Source organism: Syzygium oleosum, unplaced genomic scaffold (assembly GCF_021117445.2).
Source record: "Syzygium oleosum isolate NSW1041296 unplaced genomic scaffold, Sole_v2.1 Sole_v2.36, whole genome shotgun sequence".
Classification (NCBI taxonomy): Eukaryota; Viridiplantae; Streptophyta; class Magnoliopsida; order Myrtales; family Myrtaceae; genus Syzygium; species Syzygium oleosum.
Genome location: NW_026607520.1, coordinates 227,501 through 235,000, shown reverse-complemented (window position 1 = coordinate 235,000; position 7,500 = coordinate 227,501). Strand labels below are relative to the sequence as shown.

Genomic DNA, 7,500 nt, shown 5'->3' with positions numbered 1-7,500 from the left:
TGTGGTGGGACAGTCCTCTTCCCGGCCTCAAGGCCAGACAAACCAAGCCCGAACTTGGGCAAATGTCGCTCGGGTGCAGACTAAAGGATATAACTTAGACTTTGTACCCCCTATTGAGGAGAATGGTGAAATGATAGTGGACATAACTCCAGACATTGCTGCTGAACAGAATCCGTTATGGCAGGAATGTGTTGTGGGACATTATGTTGGGAGGAAAGTTCCTTTCAAACTAACGGAAGAAGCTCTTAAAAAGTCCTGGGGAGACCATGTAGTAGATGTTAAACTACATGAAAACGGGTTTTACTTCTTACGTGTTCCGAACGAGGACTATCGCAGGAAGATACTTGACCTTAGTCCAGTTTCTATTTTCAGTAGCACAATGATACTTCAAAGAATGGCACCCTAAACCGAAGCTTAAAAAGGGTGCTATGGACACTATCCCTGGATGCAGGTTAGGTTGCGAGAGATTCCATTCCGCTTGTGGTCACCGGCAGTATAGGTAGGATTGCAAGCGCCATCGGCAAGCCACTCTATGTAGACGCCCAAACCGAGCAAATGACTCGAATTTCTTACGCGAGAGTATGTGTGGAAATCAAAGCCACAAAACCCCGACTGGAAAATGTAAAGGTACGTTGGGATGGCGAAGTCAATCTGGTCCACGTGGAATATGAATGGAAACCTATGGTATACACCTCTTGTGGTATCTTTGGCCATAAACCTGGTTCAGCTGGTTTTGAGTGTGCCCCTGCACATTCTGAAGTCAGAACCGAGACAACACTCCAGCCTCAAGCTAAGACCAGACCTGTGACCTCCCTTCGTCCTCGAGAAGCTGAAGTGTGGACACAAGTCAACCGGAAAAAAGGCACAGGCCCGATGATCCAAGCTGCAGCTCAGATTAGACCTGCATCTGGCGGTACAGTGGAGGCGAATCCAGGGGAGGAGACCCTTCTGCTTTCTGTTCGTGCCCCTCCCCCTTCTCCTGGTCTGTTCGTGAACTCTTCAAAGACAGCAAATGCTGTTCTGACCAGAACCTCTTCTGACCTTCCTATGGACGTGAACCCAAGGGGGGGGGCTCCTCTGCCTTCAGCTCATGACCCTTCCAAGACTCATGACCTGATAAGGCATGTTCAGATATGTCCAGAAGTCTCAAATGCTGGGCTGTCCAGTTCTGCATCGACCTTCCCCTGAACATAAACTCAAGGGGTAAGGTTCTTTTGCCTCCTGTTTTGAACCCCACACAGGAACATGAGCGCCTAAGGCCTGATCTGAATTCCTCGAAGGGCCTGACCGCTGAGTTGGTCCCCTCTGCTGCACCTGATCCTAAAGAACACATTGACCATCATCTAGAGGACCTTCTCATCAACTCGCAGTCTTCCTCTGAAGATTCCTCTGGATCACATGTCGGGGAGGAGAATAGTGACTCTGAACAGCAAGTGGTGGAGGAACCTTCTGTTTTATCCCCACCAAACACCCGTTCTCGAGCCTTGGCTTCTTATACCGTGGAGGATCCCTCCAAAGCCTCCCTGGGGCCTATCCCAAACATGAGTTGCTTTGATACGACTCCTGGCCCGTCCTCCTCGAAGAAGAAAGATAAGAGGAGGAGGGCTAGGAAATCTCGAAGGTAACCTCCTCTCCCCCCCCATGTTTTTTGGAATTTGGAATATTAGGGGACTAATAGATCCCCTCCGTCAAGCTGAGATCCGGACCTTTATAAGGAATAATAGCCTCTCTTGCATTGGTATCATTGAGACCAAAGTCAAAGCCCTCTTTTGCCGATATTACTAGGGGTATATGCAATAGCCGGAGATGGGTTTCCAATTATGATTTCTCTCCCCTAGGCCGTATTTGGTTCGGTTGGGACCCGAATATGCTTGGAGATGAACTTGTTATACACTTCTAGTCAACTGATCCACATGCAGCTCAGGCTTCTAAACTTGAATTCATTCTGTCTACTTTCTATTGTATACGGGGAACATACTTTTGTTCATCGACGTCCGTTGTGGGCTGATCTCATACAACTCTCTTCTTGCGACTTACCCTGGCTTGTTGCTGGGGATTTTAATGCTATCAAGGACCCGCAGGATAGACTGGGTAGTACAACCCCGTGGATTCCAGTCTTTGAAGAGTTCGGGGACTGTATCAACCAAGCTGGACTTGAGGACCTTAGATATGTGGGATTCAGATACACATGGTCTCACTCTTCCGGCACTAACAGGAAACTCCGAAAGATTGATCGGGTTCTCATCAACAACCAATGGACCCAGCATTTCTCCTTCTCGGAAGCTTCCTTCCTCGCGCCTGGTATATCGGATCATTCCCCAATGGTGGTAAAAATCTTGTCGCCACAAAGTTCTAGAAAACCATTCAAGTTTTTCAACTTCTGGGCTACGCATCCCCGCTTTCTGGAACTAGTAGCCCAAGCCTGGGACTCTCCAGTTGTGGGCACCCCTATGTACACTATTTGTTGCAAACTTAGAGTCCTCAAACAGAAGCTGAAGCAACTTAACAGGAGTTCTTTCTCTGATATTTCTGCAAGAACGGATCAAGTTAGATCTGATCTTTATTCTGTCCAAGCTGCTCTTGAGCTCCAGCCTTCTGACCTGACTCTTCTGGAAAGACAAGTGGAACTCACACGCGCTTTTTCTACTCTAAGATTGCAGGAGGAATCCTTTTATAGACAGAAATCCCGCATCCGATGGCTGAAGGAAGGAGATCTAAACACGAATTATTTTCATCATTTTGTTAACACAAGACGTGTTCAGAATCGGATTCTCTCGGTTTCTGCAGAGGATGGGTCTCTAGTTTCTGATCCTCCGGAGGTTAGGTCTCATATTGTCAATCACTTTCAAGAGATTCTTAATGGTCCTTCTGCTTCTACTCGGCCCTCTGTCAACGAGATTAATGTCTTCCTTGGTCGAGTTCTTGATGAGAATCAGAGGAACATGCTGGCGCAACCGGTCTCAGATGATGAAATCCGGTCCACTCTTTTTTCACTTGCAAAAGGCAAAGCCCGGACCGGATGGCTACAATGTGGATTTCTTCAAATCTAGGCTGGAAATCGTTGGGCCCTCCACTCTTGCGGCGGTAAGGGACTTCTTTGAGTCAGGATGCATACTTAAAGAGATCAATAATACCATTCTTACTCTAGTGCCGAAATCCCCAAACGCTTCAGCTATGTCGGATTTCCGTCCTATTGCTTGCTGCAATACTCTATATAAGTGCATCTCCAAAATCTTGGCTAGGCGGGTAGCGAGTGTCCTTCCAACCCTAATTGGGCCTGCCCAAACGGCGTTTGTTAAAGGCCGTAGAATCAGCGACAACATCTTGATAGCTCAGGAGTTATTTGCGGATTTCCACCACCAATCCTACCTTGCCAAGTGTGCTATCAAAGTGGATTTCCAAAAAGCTTTTGACACAAGTGACTGGAGCTTCCTAGAAAAGACCTTATTGGCCTTTAACTTCCCCGCTTTCTTTGTTAAGTTGGTGATGGCTTGTGTTTCCACAAAGAAAGTTCTCGGTCTCCATTAATGGAGAACTACATGGCTATTTTGGGAGCTCTAGGGGCATTCGCCAAGGAGACCCGTTATCGCCGTACCTGTTCATCCTGGTTATGGAGGTCTTCTCGGGCATTCTAAAGGCTAAAACTGATACGCCGATTTTCCACTGGTTTTGGCGATGCAAAAAGATCCGGCTTTCGCATCTTTTCTTTGCCGATGATGTACTCTTATTCTCTGAAGGCCACTTGAGATCAGTTCAAATAATAAAGGAATCTCTCCTCTTGTTTTCTGAATGGTCTGGATTAAACCCGAATAATGCTAAAAGTAATATCTTTCTCTCGGGAGGGACCCAATCGCTGCATGACCAATTAATCCAATGCTTAGGGTTCCAGCAGGGTGTACTACCATTTAGGTATCTAGGTGTGCCCATCATCACAACTAGATTGCGTAAGGAGGACTGTAAAGCGTTGATTGATTCTATTACTGCTCGTGCTCGTTCCTGGTCTCAACGCTTTCTTTCCTTTGCTGGTCGCCTACAGCTTATCAAGTCGGTATTGCATTCCATCCAAGTATACTGGGCTACTATCTTTTCTTTACCCAAAAAGGTCTTATATAGTATTGAGGCTATTTTGCGACAGTTCTTATGGAAAGGTCCTGACCTTGGAGCTGGTGGAGCTAAGGTAGCGTGGAATGCTGTTTGCCTACCCAAAGATGAAGGTGGCCTAGGCATCCGCCGACTTGTGGATTACAACAATGCGATGACTTTAAAACACATTTGGATTCTCTTTACTGACAAAGAATCCTTGTGGTGTAAATGGATTCACTCCACCTTTTTAAAGCAGAAAAACTTTTGGCTTGCACCCAAACCTACTTTCTGTTCATGGACATGGAAGAAAATCCTCGATATGCGTGCTGTGGCTCAATCTATGTTCCGATGGAAGATTGGAAATGGGCGCTCCGTATCCTTCTGGTTTGACTGTTGGCACAGTAGGGGCCCGCTATATTTGCTTTTTAGTAACGCGGAGATTTATCAATCGCGCATTCCTCGGGAGGCTACAGTCCGATCCTTCTACGAAGGTTCTTGGCAACCTTCTAACACCCTTGCCACTATTATGGGCTGGTCAGATCCCCTTCCGCCTACTGTGGATAACTCGATGGACAACTTTGTCTGGACACCTCATCCAGCTGAATCCTTCTCTGTTTCTCTTGCTTGGAATCATATCCGCAGGAAATGGCATCCAACCCCCTGGCATTCCTTCGTTTGGGATCGGCACATAGCTCCTCGTCATGCCTTTCTCCTATGGCTGATAACCCTTAACCGGCTACCTACCCAGGTATTCCTGTTACAAAATCGCAGGATTGACGATGCTCTCTGCGCCTTTTGTGGGGCTACACCAGACTCAATCAACCATCTTTTCTTTGGTTGCGCTTCTACCTGTAGATTGGCTTCTCTTTGGGCGACAAATTGCAGACTACCTTGGCGCAACCGCCCCTGGCAAGAACATATTCTCTGGGCTATGAAAGTTTGCGGAGGATCTTCTTTTGCCCACCGCATCGCCAGATTTTCCTTTGGTGCTCTATGCCACATTATCTGGATTGAAAGGAACAACGCTATCTTCAGGAACAAGAGTGTTTTCATCCCTGGGATGCGAAAGCACCTTTTCAAGGTAGTGAAGGATAAAGCTATTTCCATGGGGACAGTTGAGGACACTTATAGGAACCGCATTGTACAAAGAAAGTGGGACCTTCCTCCTTCTATCTTCGATTAATGCTGGTTATGGCTGTTCTGGTGTCTCTTCGAGCGGATTCCGGAGTTTTGGGCTTCTCACCGACATGTTTTGGTTTGGTTCGGCCCTAGTGTTTCCTGCTGGCTTTTGTGCTGCTCTTGGCTGGTTCCGCAGTGTGTTGGCGCTCTTTTGTTTGGTGTCTTGGGCATTATGTTGTAATTTCCCTTGTTTCCATTTAGCCGACCTTGGCTCTTGTATAGTTACTGCTGAACCTCTCCTGACCGTGTATGGACATCTCTATGTCCTAATAGGGTCAGGTACTGGTTTGGGCTATAGTTTGTATTTGGTGTCTTGAAAAGTTATATATATACTTGCCTTACCAAAAAAAAAAAAAAAAAACAACTGCGAAAGCATTTGCCAAGGATGTTTTCATTAATCAAGAACGAAAGTTGGGGGCTCGAAGACGATCAGATACCGTCCTAGTCTCAACCATAAACGATGCCGACTAGGGATCGGCGGATGTTGCTTTTAGGACTCCGCCGGCACCTTATGAGAAATCAAAGTTTTTGGGTTCCGGGGAGTATGGTCGCAAGGTTTGAAACTTAAAGGAATTGACGGAAGGGCACCACCAGGAGTGGAGCCTGCGGCTTAATTTGACTCAACACGGGAAAACTCACCAGGCCCGGACACCGGAGGGATTGACAGATTGAGAGCTCTTTCTTGATTCGGTGGGTGGTGGTGCATGGCCGTTCTTAGTTGGTGGAGCGATTTGTGCAGTTAATTCCGATAACGAACGAGACCTCACCGCTAACTAGCTATGTAGATGTACATCTCCACGGCCAGCTTCTTAGAGGGACTATGGCCGCTTAGGCCAAGGAAGTTTGAGGCAATAACAGTGTCCGTGATGCCCTTAGATGTTCCGGGCCGCACGCGCGCTACACCGATGTATTCAACGAGTCTATAGCCTTGGCCGACGGGCCTGGGTAATCTTTGAAATTTTATCGTGATGGGGATAGATCATTGCAATTGTTGGTCTTCAACGAGGAATTCCTAGTAAGCGCGAGTCATCAGCTCGCGTTGACTACGTCCCTGCCCTTTGTACACACCGCCCGTCGCTCCTACCGATTGAATGGTCCGGTGAAGTGTTCGGATCGCGGCGACGTGGGCGGTTCGCCGCCGATGACGTCGCGAGAAGTCCACCGAACCTTATCATTTAGAGGAAGGAGAAGTCGTAACAAGGTTTCCGTAGGTGAACTGCGGAAGGATCATTGTCGAATCCCGCCTAGCGAGAATGACCGAGAGAACCGACCAAACTCAATGGGGACGGTGGGCCTCGCCCAACGTCTCCGGACGCTTGGATGGCACGGGTGCCTACGGGCGCTCGGGCTTTTCCCGGCGGCACAACGAACCCCGGCGCGGAATGCGCCAAGGAACTTTAACAAGAGAGCGATGCTCCCGCCGCCCCGAACATGGTGCGTGTGCGGGATGCCATGCAATCTCCTATTATTCATAACGACTCTCGGCAACGGATATCTCGGCTCTCGCATCGATGAAGAACGTAGCGAACTGCGATACTTGGTGTGAATTGCGAATCCCGTGAACCATCGAGTCTTTGAACGCAAGTTGCGCCCGAAGCTTCGGTTGAGGCACGTTTGCCTGGGTGTCACACATGGCGTTGCCCCTAACCCCTCGCCTTGAATTGGGCGGGCGGGACTTGGGTGCGTATGTTGGCCTCCCGAGATGACCTTATCCCGGTTGGCCCAAAATCGAGCGTCGGAGCGATTAGCACCACGACATTCGGTGGTTGATGAGACCCCAATGATCAATGTCGTGCGTGTCGCTCATGCACATGCTCCACGAATCTACCTTTCACCAACGCGACCCCAGGTCAAGCGGGGCTACCCGCTGAGTTTAAGCATATCAATAAGCGGAGGAAAAGAAACTAACAAGGATTCCCTAGTAACTGACGAGCAACCGGGAAGAGCCCAAAGATGAGAATCGGGCGCCCTCGGCGTTCGTTGTAGTCCGGAGAAGCGTCCTCGGCGACGGACCGGGCCCAAGTTCCCTGGAAGGGGCGCCGAGAGGTGAGAGCCCCGTCGTGTCCGGACCACAATCGCACCACGAGCACTTTGTCGGCGAGTCGGGTTGTTTGGGAATGCAGCCCTAATCGGGCGGTAAATTCCGTCCAAGGCTAAATATGGGCGAGAGACCGATAGCAAACAAGTACCGCGAGGGAAAGATGAAAAGGACTTTGAAAAGAGAGTCAAAAAGTGCTT

General features: G+C 48.7%; 1 non-coding gene and 1 pseudogene across 1 annotated transcript; both read left to right on the top strand.

Moving 5' to 3' along the window:
- Window positions 1–6,738: 6,738 nt before the first annotated feature.
- On the top strand, window positions 6,739–6,890 carry LOC115667168 (5.8S ribosomal RNA). The gene has a single exon (XR_004004014.2). It is a non-coding gene; the product is annotated as a 5.8S ribosomal RNA (ribosomal RNA).
- A 212-nt stretch (window positions 6,891–7,102) lies between these two features.
- LOC130135680 (28S ribosomal RNA) overlaps window positions 7,103–7,500 on the top strand; it is a 3,201-nt pseudogene continuing 2,803 nt past the window's right edge.